The sequence below is a fragment of the Corvus brachyrhynchos genome, unplaced genomic scaffold (genome assembly GCF_000691975.1).
Source record: "Corvus brachyrhynchos isolate BGI_N302 unplaced genomic scaffold, ASM69197v1 scaffold23, whole genome shotgun sequence".
Lineage (NCBI taxonomy): Eukaryota > Metazoa > Chordata > Aves > Passeriformes > Corvidae > Corvus > Corvus brachyrhynchos.
In genome coordinates, this window is record NW_008238983.1 from 13,609,158 (window position 1) to 13,620,982 (window position 11,825).

The window sequence follows — 11,825 nt, forward strand, 5'->3', positions numbered from 1 at the left end:
CGCAGCTCCGTTCCACCGCCATCGCCGCCCGTTAAAGTTTTGTTGAATATTCCTATGATTTTGTACTGCAGAAATTCGCTCCACCACGCGCTGCACTCACCCTACTGTATTTTATGTTGTATACATTCATCAGGTTTTATCTTCTAAATTTACAGTGGAGATCTCTTCATTTCTACCATATTAAATTCTTTCATGTCCCTAGTAATTTTTACACTTTTGTAAATTACACTTTGAATCCTTTAATTTCTTCTTTTTTTTTTCTGTTGAAATAAATTATGCTTTTAATAATGCTTACAATATGCAAAATTCTCACCAGACTGCAAATTATAAGCTATCATGTACTGCTATTTTCAAAACTGTCTTTGGAGTCTTATAAGAGCACTGTACTTCTTCTTTTTCAGTTCTTTGTCTTTTTTGTTTTGAGCTCTTTCTTATTACTTGTCTTACACTGAATTTGAAAATTGTAAAACAAAGGCCCTGGAAAACTTGAAAAGCTCTTTAGTTTTCATTATCATGCACATGAATGGTTAATATGGAATCCTAAGTGATGTTCCCATGGGTTTTTTTCTTTTCCTCTTTTAATCAAATGATAATGATTCCTATATGAGTACAGTAGATGATTGTTGTGACTTATATTCATATATTTTCAGATGCTAACCAGTTGTTTTTTTAAATTAATCTGCTTTACTATTAATAGAGCATCTATTTAGGATATATTACCTTTGGAAATTTATTCTTGAAATAAAGTACCTCTGACATATAAAAATTACTTTATCTTTTTGAGAAATCCTCAAAATCCATGGACAATTCACATCTACATGGATGATAGTAGAGTAAAAATGTCATAGAGTGGGATTTATGTTAGTTGGAAAGCAGCCAAATTAAAAAATAAGCCACTTTTTCTTGCCCATAATATGAGAAATAAAATTAAAAGAAAATGTGAATATTCAGATGTGTGGAAGGCACTAAAACCATGAAAAGAAGGGTGATAACTAAGTGGAATGGATTGGTTTGTGACACCAGATTTTGAAAAAGACTTGTAGAAAGTGGTAGCTGTAGATTCCAAACAGTAGCAACCCCAAAAAATTCTGAAGTCTTGACAGCTGCTTGTGAGAAAAGATTAGTCACTGAGAGCGGGTCAAGATGGAATAGCAGAATTAAATGCTGGAAATCACCTTTTTCAGAAACACAAGAGGAAAAAAATGTAATAATAAATGTAATAATTAAATCCCATAAATCTGTCGCTCTCCTGCCTTTTGCCTTCAGTAAACACTGTTCTCATTCAAAGCTCCTGATAGATGTGTACATACTAGTTGCTTTGCCTATAACCAGGATTTTCTTTGATGGAAGATTTCTGCTTGTCTTAACACTAAATAAGTGGAATTTAGTGCTTCTGGTCTTTTTGCCAAATATCTTGTTTAGAAATCTGACAAATGGCATTTGTATTCATTGTTTATTCTGTGAAACCAGTAAAATTTCCTGAGTGTGTGGAATTTAAAAAGAGTTCTAATATGACCCCAGATATATAGAGGTTCAGGCACTTTACTGTACCTTTTTATTTTCTAATTCGTTACTACACCTAGGAATTTCAGACATAGTTCAGGACCATCTCATTACTGCTGTCAACAAAAAAAGTCTTCTCCAAATAGACCATGGTATAATAAGAGAAGAAGGCATAGTTCTGTAAATATCTTTCATTGCATATGCCAAGCACATCTGCCAAAGGAAGAAATTCCACATGGCAATCCTGTGCCATGTGCTCTAGGATGACCCTTCTTGGGTAGGGAGGATGGACCAGAAGACCACTGTGGTCCCTTCCAAACTTAGCTATTCTAATTCCCTGCTTCCAGAAGCCAGTTACTGTCTCTGTGCTGCCCCAGCCATTTGTATGGCAAGAGTATTGGGATGGTTGCACAGTGAGATGAATCAAGGAACTTGTTTAATTGAAAGGTAACCTAGCTGGAGAAAAAGGTTCAAAGTTCAATGCCAAGTTCTCTTTATTCTCCATGGGACGCAAAATCAAATTAATCATAGCAAGTGCAAGTACACTTATTCCCAGCATGTTTCATGAACTTCTTAAAGATCCTAGGACGAAGTTAATGATGTTTTCAAACTACTCAATTTCTTACGGATTTTGCAATTAGTAGGGGTTTTTTATGTCCGATTTAAATGTTGTTTCTGTATTATTAGCCGTTTTGTTCTTGCCCTATTTACTATGTACCTAGATACCAGATGATTTCCTTTCACCTCCTTTCTTCTGCCTAGAATTTAGAGACTTGTATTTGCTTTCCTGTCTCTTTCCAAGTCTAAGCAGTCCAGATATGTTGATACCTTCCATTTTGCCTGTATTTCTTTTTAGCCTTTGAGTCTTACCATTTCCCACTGAACATTTTCTTGAAAAAAATGTCTAAAGCTGTATATGATTCCAGCTGACAACACATTGTTTTTGAGGAAAAGGTCAATAAAATCAGAGAGCAGAACAGGAAGCCTGTTTAATTTTAATTGCTAAAGAGTAATCCTTTCCTTTTTTTGTGTAAACCCCTTTACTAGCTGTAAGTTCTTGCCTCTGCTTTTCTTTCACTTTCTTGAATCTTTGATGGTTGCCTTTTATAATATATCATACTTTGTATTGACGATCAAGCCAAATTAAATTTATAAAGCTTAAGTGCTCATGTTGGAAAGCTTTCAGCTCCAAAATAGGGATCTCAGTATGTCTCTTTACCATTATATGAAAATAAATGATTCAGTAAATGCTCATTTCAAAATGAAGTTGAATTAGAGGATGTTTGAAAAGCCATTGCTGTTTTGTTGGTAATGTTGTCAGTGTACAGCACAGGAACAAGCAAAAAAAAATTTTACAGTTTATTTTCCATTTTACCTGTCTCTTGTACCCATTTGTTTTCCATTATGCTATAAAATGGTGTTAATGCAGCATAAAACTCTGTTAATGCAGCATAAAATGCTATTATGAAATACAGTGCTTGAGATTCTGGAAGCAAAATTAAAACTCAAATATCCCTTCTATACCTGCTTTAAATTCAGTCATAAAATAATAATATGAATTTTTTTGAGATATTTCTTATTACCCTTCCAATATTCTGCTTTTTGCACTTAAAAATTAGTAAGCCAAGGTACAATTCAGTTTGAGTAGTTTCACTGGTGAATTTTTTCTGTTTATATATTTTTCAAAACTGTTTTTTTAGGTACCGGTATTGCAAGTGTTAGGACTGAAATGGAAAACTAAACTGTTTTGTCACCTAAGTGTTCTGACTTAAAATAAGCCCAAACAAAACCTGGCATAGTTGCCTGAATGATACCATTAACTGTAGTATCTGAGCACTGTGCCAGACCCAAGAGGACCAAAAACATGAGGACAGAAGGCTATTCTGAAAACATGCACAGTGCAGCTCAGGAAGCAGGAGTTTGTCTCTGTAAATCCCCAGCCATATTATTTTAAGAAATTCTTTCAAAGTCATCGGGAGACACTGCCATTAAGAGAGTTTACAGAGATCTTTGAAATACCAAGGATGTATTTACAGAAAGACAGCCCTGGGAAATGGAGCATTAATCTAAGAGACAGCGACCTCCTCATAGTCAGGGAAGCCCTGGACACAGTGTGAGCAGTGAACCAACTGCTGTATAAATGCAAAGGGACTCAGTGGTGCGTGAATGATGCATGAATTGCACTCACCATGAATTTGATGTTAAATCCACTGTGTAAATATAGTGCACTGGATTTGCTAACTGCCTGTTATCTCTGCAGTTAATTAGCTGATCACCTATGTAATTTCAAAACTTGAAAATAACAACAGAATGTAAAGTGGCAATATCTGATTCTGGAAAAACAATAACAGGAATCTAATTATAGCTCCTGAAGAAAACTGCCTTAGCAACAAATCTGAACTCTTTCTTTAAAAAAAAAATTAGCCATGGACACGAATGATGTCTTTTTAGCTGAGGCCTAGATTCAATATTCAATCCAATCATTAAAGACCATTGATATGCATTTTCTCAGTTTCTCAGTCTTTGGGATCCTCTCCTGTTTACCCTTCAGAATCCAAGTTTTGTATTTTAGTATGGAATAACTTTTGCAGTTCCTGCCATGTTGCTCCTGACTGCTTTGACATTTCCAAATGGCTTTGTACATGGTCTGCTCTCCCTCTGCTACAATTCTCACAGGAATCCTTCTCACAAACATGAATTCAACTTGCATCGCCGTGATGATCTGTTTCCCATTATGCCACCCTCTGCCACTGAAAAATACAGCATCAACCTGCTATTTGCACCTTAGACATCGATAAAATATTTATGTTTTTCCTCCAGAAATCTCATTTCACTTGTCATGATGAAAAAACTCAAAACACTCTAAAATTTTGTATTAGTGAAGCACTAGCCCAAGTACAATTTCTGCTCTACAAAATGGTTGATGTGGCCTCTCTCTTTCCTTCTTCTCTTCCACCTTTCTGTACACATATCTATTGTCTCAAGTGGGACATATATATATCTTCTCATGTGTTTGTGTGTTTATGCCCAGCACACCTATGAAAAGCAGCCACTGCTGCCCATTCTGCAGTAGGGCACGCCCTGTGTACTGGCACAGCCTGCAACAGTGGTTTCTTATTTATTTCCTCACCTAGAAAAGGTGTATTAGAGTACAAGGCTACTATTGCTAAAACTTTTGGTCATTAGGAAAAGTTTGTATGTTGAATGGATTAATTTCTTTTTAGATCAGTCTCAGTGTAGGAATGAATAGAAATATCCCATGTCATTACCACGGCTAAATATTTTGAAATGTCAAACCACAGCCTGAGGCTGTTAAAGTGAATAATAAATAATATATCTGCTTTGCCCAAAGTAGCATACTGTATACAATTTTGATGACTTTCCAGTACTTGGTAATACAGAAGGCAAGGATTATAAGTATTTGGTAATATTTCTAAGTATGAAAAAATTTGAATGGTAATTTAGCTACTAACAGATTTTAAAGACTTGATTTTTTGTTGTTTTTCCTTTGGATCCTCCTTTAAAAAAGGATGTTGGTAATTGATTTTTAAACTTATGAAATGCCTAAAACAATTTATGAATTAATTGAAGTATCACATTAAAAAGAAATGTAGTCTTAACTTCATCCTATGTAGTTTTGCATTATTTCATTTTAAACAAGGAGCTATGTATCATGGAAGCATTAACTACATAGTACAGTATTAGAAGACTCAAATCTGCAGAAGGAGAATATTTAACATAATTCAGGTAACTAATCCAAATACAGCTGAATATAACACATCCAATTAATATACGAGTGAGGACAAATTACATTCTTCTACATTCATGAAAAATACGTTCAAAATGTATGTCTATTCTGGTTGGTTTAGTTTTTACAAAGGGATTAATCACCCTGAAGCACAAGTTGTTGCAATAGGAATAACATATCTTTGTATATGTTTTTACAACTTAGTTCTGAGTTTTTCAAAGAGTAATACTGCAAGAGCTCCTGTTGTTTTTATTTGGTTGTTTTCTGAGAAAGTGAAATTTAAAGCTGTATTTTTCTGCTACAAATTAAATGGACAATTTAAGAAAAAGAAAATTTGAGTGCTAAAGACTGCGGGGTTCTTATTCTCCCAAGAGAGGTATGGTTTTACCTAAGTTTGAAATGGACTGAAGTATTTAACTGCTAAAATAGACCTAGTATCCTGCTCAATTTGTGTTCTTGTTAAGCGTGGTTAGAAACAGAGGGTGTAAAAACGTGAATGAGAGTTTGACCTTTTGGTCAACAGCATTGAATTCAATGTACCCCAGATTTGTTTAGGATATGCAGTGTTGTATTGAATGCTATGAATGCCCAATGATTCTGTTTAATGGATGATCTTAATAAATCATTATCCACCATGACATGCATGATGCATTTATGAAGTAATGTGAAAGAATGAACACCTTCTGTAATAGAATTATTGTAGATAGTGGGTTTCAGTGTAGATTCAGACCCTATTTTGTCAGGGTTTTAATAAGGTTTTAGATCCACAAGATGAAATTCCATGACAGATATAAAGGTCTGCATGTGAGTGGACTACATTTCTGGGACCATGGTATTTTTTGATTCCTAGGCCATTACATTCATGAGTATGAGCAACTACTTATTTGAATTTGTCTGCATAGTTGTCATTGTTCTTCCTAAAATACCCTCATGAACATGTAATCTTCAACAATTGTTCCAGCAGTAAGAAATCAAAATTTCAACATTGAAAATTTGGTCTCCATGTTTTTTTGTGTGCATTATCAAACCCTTAGGCTGGAGATAGGGAAATGAAGAGAAAAATTTGGCTAGCTTTGAGTTCTCTGATACAAATACTGAACTTCCCAGTCTATCTTTCTACACTGATTTAACAGTACAATAACCCAATATGTATTATTTTTGCCTTTCCTTTGCCACTGAAAAACAAGTTACTGAGCCTCCAGATTCAGAAAAAGTTTTTAATTAACCTCTCTGACTGGACATCTGGTGTCTAGGCAGCTATAACTCACAGCATTTGGAAAAAGTTACATTTTGCAAAAGGTTATGGCAACACTCCCATGTGGTAAGGTATTGAAATAGCATATTGCTTTACTTTTAATCTTTCCATCCTGATTATTGATGAGAATTCTTTGTCTCTCATGAGATACCAGACACCAAAGATTTTCAGCTGTGAAAGTGTGGGTGCCCCCTGCTACTTCCATTTAATTTTATTACTAGTAGATTTGCTGTGTGTGCTGACAGTAATTGGTAAGTTCAATCTGCATCATCTTTGTTTCATTTCTTTGTGTTATCTCACCTAACTCTCAACATCTGATAGATTGAGCAAGGTCCTGATGCTGAGGAGGACAGACATCCCTTCCAGCTTTGACTTCCATGGGAACAAGATATGTCCATTGTCTCTACCAGAAACTGCTACAAATCTAGCAAGAAAGAACATCCTGCACCCCTAAGAGCTTCAATCTGAGACCTAAAGCAGGGTTCATGCCTTCTCTTAGAAACTCAGAAAAAAAGGTGAGATTTCAGTCTTCAATGAAATTGCACAGTGAAATTTCACATCAACTATAATATCAAGTGCTAGCTTCCTTTGATATTCTTTGAAACTGTCATCCAAAATAATGACTATAAGCTAAGAAGCCAAGACTGAGACTGGTACATTATCTAAGAGAGACTTTGATACTTTGAAAACAAAAAAAAAAATTTGTATCAACCTGCGAAAGAAAAAACAAACAATGGAGGATAATGAGATGTCATCTTTTGTGTCACTGCGTGTCACAGAACTTAAACAGGGTTATCAAGTTATGTTGTGCTGACATTTGTCAAATTGTCAATTTTGTGTGAGTTCACAATGTAGTATTACAGGGCAAACTTAAAGTTTGACAGTTCATGAAAGGAATTTCAAAGCACAACCAGTAGAGAACACTTTACAAACAATTTCATGGGTTATCATATCTTCAGTAACCTTTTTTTTTGTTTTTAGTGAAATAGTGAAACAAAGAGGTGGACATTAATAGAAACTAAATCTTCAATTTCTCTTTTTATGCCAAATGAACAAACTGTAAAGCACATTTGGATGAACACACAAAACACCTGATCCTCAAAACATCTAGCTTTCAAGTAAAATTAAAGACATCTTGGGTAAGCCATTACATTGTTTATTTCCTTTTCATATTTTCAAATGAGAAAAGATCTATCATCAAGCCTGTGATTCACATGAAATCATTTAACACAGAATAATTTCCTCTCCCTACATTACACTCACAGGTAACAGGTTTGAGTGGTGCAGCATTTTACTGTGTTTGCACAATAAAAAAATAGCATTCAAAAATTCTACAGTGACACTGGGGTTTTTACTGTGTTTTTTATGGAAAAGCCTTAATTAGGTGTTGAGTATATCTGTTCTCCATCGCTCCTGACTAGCTCTCTCTGCTATGAGGACGAAGAAGTGTTATGAGATTTGTTGTCAGTGATGGGTCTTTTCTACAGGAAGCAGCTTCTGGAAACTTTTGCTTAAGAGGATAAATTTAGTTCTGTTACATAAAAAATTAAAAATTAATTAAAATATCAATATCTCTATGAACAATCTATAATATCTTGGGTACTACTTGTTAAAAAAATGAGATAGTGGATTATAATCAATAAACAGAAGAGTAGCAATGTTAATAAATACATATAGCTCAGATGTGAAGGAAGAGAAAATTCGTATGATGAAACAGGCAAAGCTTGTATTGACATATTTTGAAACCAAGCCTTGTTTTCTTCAGTAATTTCCTTTGATTCCTTATGAACTGCTATTAGTTCATCAGTATGAGATTTTTCTCTTTCAGGAACTATGTGTTTTTCCTATTCAGTGAACAAGATGTTACAGGGCTTCATTCTCTCATACACTTTCCTTGGGCTTCTCTCCCATAACAGAAATTATAATAAAGCAATTATTTTGATTGAACTGACCATGGCCTCAGCATCCAGCAGATCAGTTTGGTTTATTGGGTGTAGGTTGGACTCTAGAAATATCTGCACCTTGGAGACCAGGAGTGAAAAAGTGGAATTCCAGCCCAACTACCTGGCCAGTCTGGTATCTATGAAGTGCTGGCAGGTATGTCTAGCACCTGCCTTCCACTAGTTCTTGCATGCCTGTGCTGTGAGGCTAGAAAATCTTGGCCTAGGGCTTATGTCTTTTAAGCTATTACTGTTTTTCTGTAACTCTGCAGTTGCTACTTTTGATAGCTAAAACCAGCTTACATGGTTGCACAACCCTGAGTCTCAAGCCAGAGGCTATGAGCCAGGTCTCTGCATGCCAAGAGGAGAAAAAGCAATTTTAAAGATGACTTCTTAAGTGGATAAGGTCACTAAACACTGCAGTCCTCTGGCAGTGGGAAAAAAAGCCCTGCCCTAAGTGACACGGTATTGATGGATTTTTAAGCAAGGTGTGGAAAAGCATGCTATCTGGGAGATATTATATATTAAAACTGATGCAGCAATGTATAAATGAAGAAGGAGAGATGTGTGAATTAGTGAGACACAGCTGAAATACTAGAAACAGAACAGAGAAAGTAGGACTTGTTTATGTATAAAACTGATTGAATGTTGCCAACTATAGAGGTACAGATTTTATTTTTTTCCCTGTGATATTGACCAGATTTTCAAAACACGTTAGGTTTAAGAGTTCAAAAACTGTGAAGAAGACAAAAAAACCTCAAGTTTTCATATAATTACTAAAGAAAATATTCTTTCTCTTTATTATTATAACTTTTGTTATAATCTAGTCGCGTGCTTGTAGTTACTGTGTTGTCTTAGAGTGACTTGAAACACAGCATGTGATTGGTAATAGATTGGTTTGCCTTAGCAGCTCATGTCATAATTCATTACACTGGAATTCTTTTCTTGAAGGTATAGGCTTTTTGTGAATATAATTTATTTAATTAACTTCTAAATACTTGATGCTTTCATCCTTTTGTTTTTAGTATTTATTTGTAAGTGTTTCCCTTTGAAGGCATCATTCTCATCATAGTGAGATTATATTCTTGTTAGCAAAGACTGCTGGCTGTCCATGACTGATGCACAGAGAGCAGATTGCATATTTAAAAAGGTGTTAAAGCTGAGCAGCCTGTACTGCATTTAATAGTGTTCCTTACCAGTGAGTTAACAATATCTCTTATGGAACACAAGGCAATGCTTTGTTCAGCATTGACACTGATAAATATGGTTTTCAGTGGCTTTGGTGATTTCCTCATTCGGTCTCCACTCCTTAGAGAAAAAAACCAGTTAAAATTATTGCCAGCCTTTCCTTCTGATGGTATTGGTTCATTGTTTGTTTGCCACCACCATTTGGTCAGGATGGAACTACTGGGAAAAATAACCTCCCTGAAAATGCAAAGTGCTGCCAGGTTTCAAGAGAAATGACACACGGTGGATATTTGCTGTTCAGTGTTTGCATTTCTAGGGTCTTTTAGAAAGGACAATTTTTTCAGCCGCTGTTTATATAGCTGGTATATTTGCTGGATGTGAACCACAATGTTACCAAACATGTCTAATGCAGCCAGTGACATTCAAAAATCTGATGAATCTGTGACCTGATTCTGCAAGGTGTTTACATGAAATAATTTAAAAGTCCACTGATATCAAATAAGGGTAAAGCTGGCTGTGTTTTTGCCAAGGTCATTCACTATTGTAGGTTTCTCTAGTATTATTATTTTAACATGGCCACAGGACTTTCAATATCCATCCAGTGCATTTCAAATTTTCTTTGTTGTTTTCCAGTGATTACCCACTTGATACACAGAGTAGCTAGAGATATCTCCAAACAGGTAATTGTGAATAAAGCTTGTTTTGATGTTCAAATAAAATATACCTGCTGGCACAATTAGTAAATAGGAGCTATTGAAACAACAAAAATTGCAGGTTGTTCTGTTTGGCTTTTTTTCAATGTTAAACTAAAAGTAGAAATTCACACCTATTGACTACTAACAAATAATTAAATTTTTTAAAAATAACATCTTTTACTTTTGTAAATAAATTCTTTTTAGGAATAAATTAATAATATTAGATTATATCCTTACACTTTCTCTTCTACTGAAATATTTTACCTACTTTTGCTGTGAGTTGCCATTAAGTGTTTAAACACAACAAAAAAAGAATGAATCAAGGCATAGTGTTGCCAGAATTTTAGTATGAGTCTTAGGTCACTTGCTAGTCTTCTTTAAGAATCAGGCCCTGGAGTTCCTCCCTACAAAAAGACTAGTTTGATTATTAAAAATAAAAAAATAATAACTAAGAAACCCTCATTAATTAATTTTGGTGGCCAAAAGCTGGAAAATGTGCAACTAAAAGCTCAATGAACAGATGGCAAATAAAAAACATACAAGGATATATAAATAAATAAATCCATCAATCTGCAATTGTATGTTGCATCAGAACACTTTGGGGGGTCTGATTTGTAGTGTTATGAACTTGCAGTGGTTTAGTCCAAAATACTCATTACTATTTACCTTCTGTGAGACAAGAATTAGGAGAAAGCAAAGCAGGCACAAAACTTAAAAGAATATAAAGAAGTTTATTACCGGACCTAAAAGAAGGAAAAAGAAAAATAAAATCATACCACACCTTCAGAACACTTCTCCTCCCCCCACCTTTTCCCCTTCTCCCACTGACAATGTAAAAAGACAACCCTTGAGATGTTCACTCTGTTTACCACTTCCATAATAACCTTGTTCAGTTCACTTAGGGAGAGAAGTCTCTCTTGCTCATGCTATGGAGACATCTCCACAAGAAATTCTCTCCTGGCTTCAGTATCATGAGACAGCTGCCCATGTTGGTTCTCTGCTTGCATGTGAGAGTCCCTTCCCCCAACTTGCAGCTTTTCCCACAAGTGCTTTCGAGGGTCCTATCTTGAGCTACTGGGGTACCATTTTAAGGTTGAGCTGTTCAAAAACAAAAGTTCTCTTCACTCATCTTTGGGAGTATCTTCATCTCTAAGAATTATAGAGGCCCTCCCCTTTTCCTGGGAGACAAGGGTCTTCATTATCTTCATCTCTAAGACTATCTCTGGGAGTATCTCTAGGAACAGAGGTCTTCTCCTTCCGATTGGAGCAAGAGTCCTCATTGCTTCCATCTCTCCCTGTTCAAACTTCTCATCAAATTACAGCTGCTTCAGCATTTGCTTATAACAGCACAGGTGCTTTTGCTTGCAAGTTGAATGCTCCACCCCCCATGCTTTCATGAAATTACAACGGGTACTCTGATATATCATAGTCCATCACCACCATAGCTTTACAACAGAATTTCAGCTTTAAGCATCTCCTCTTTCTCCTCCCTCAGG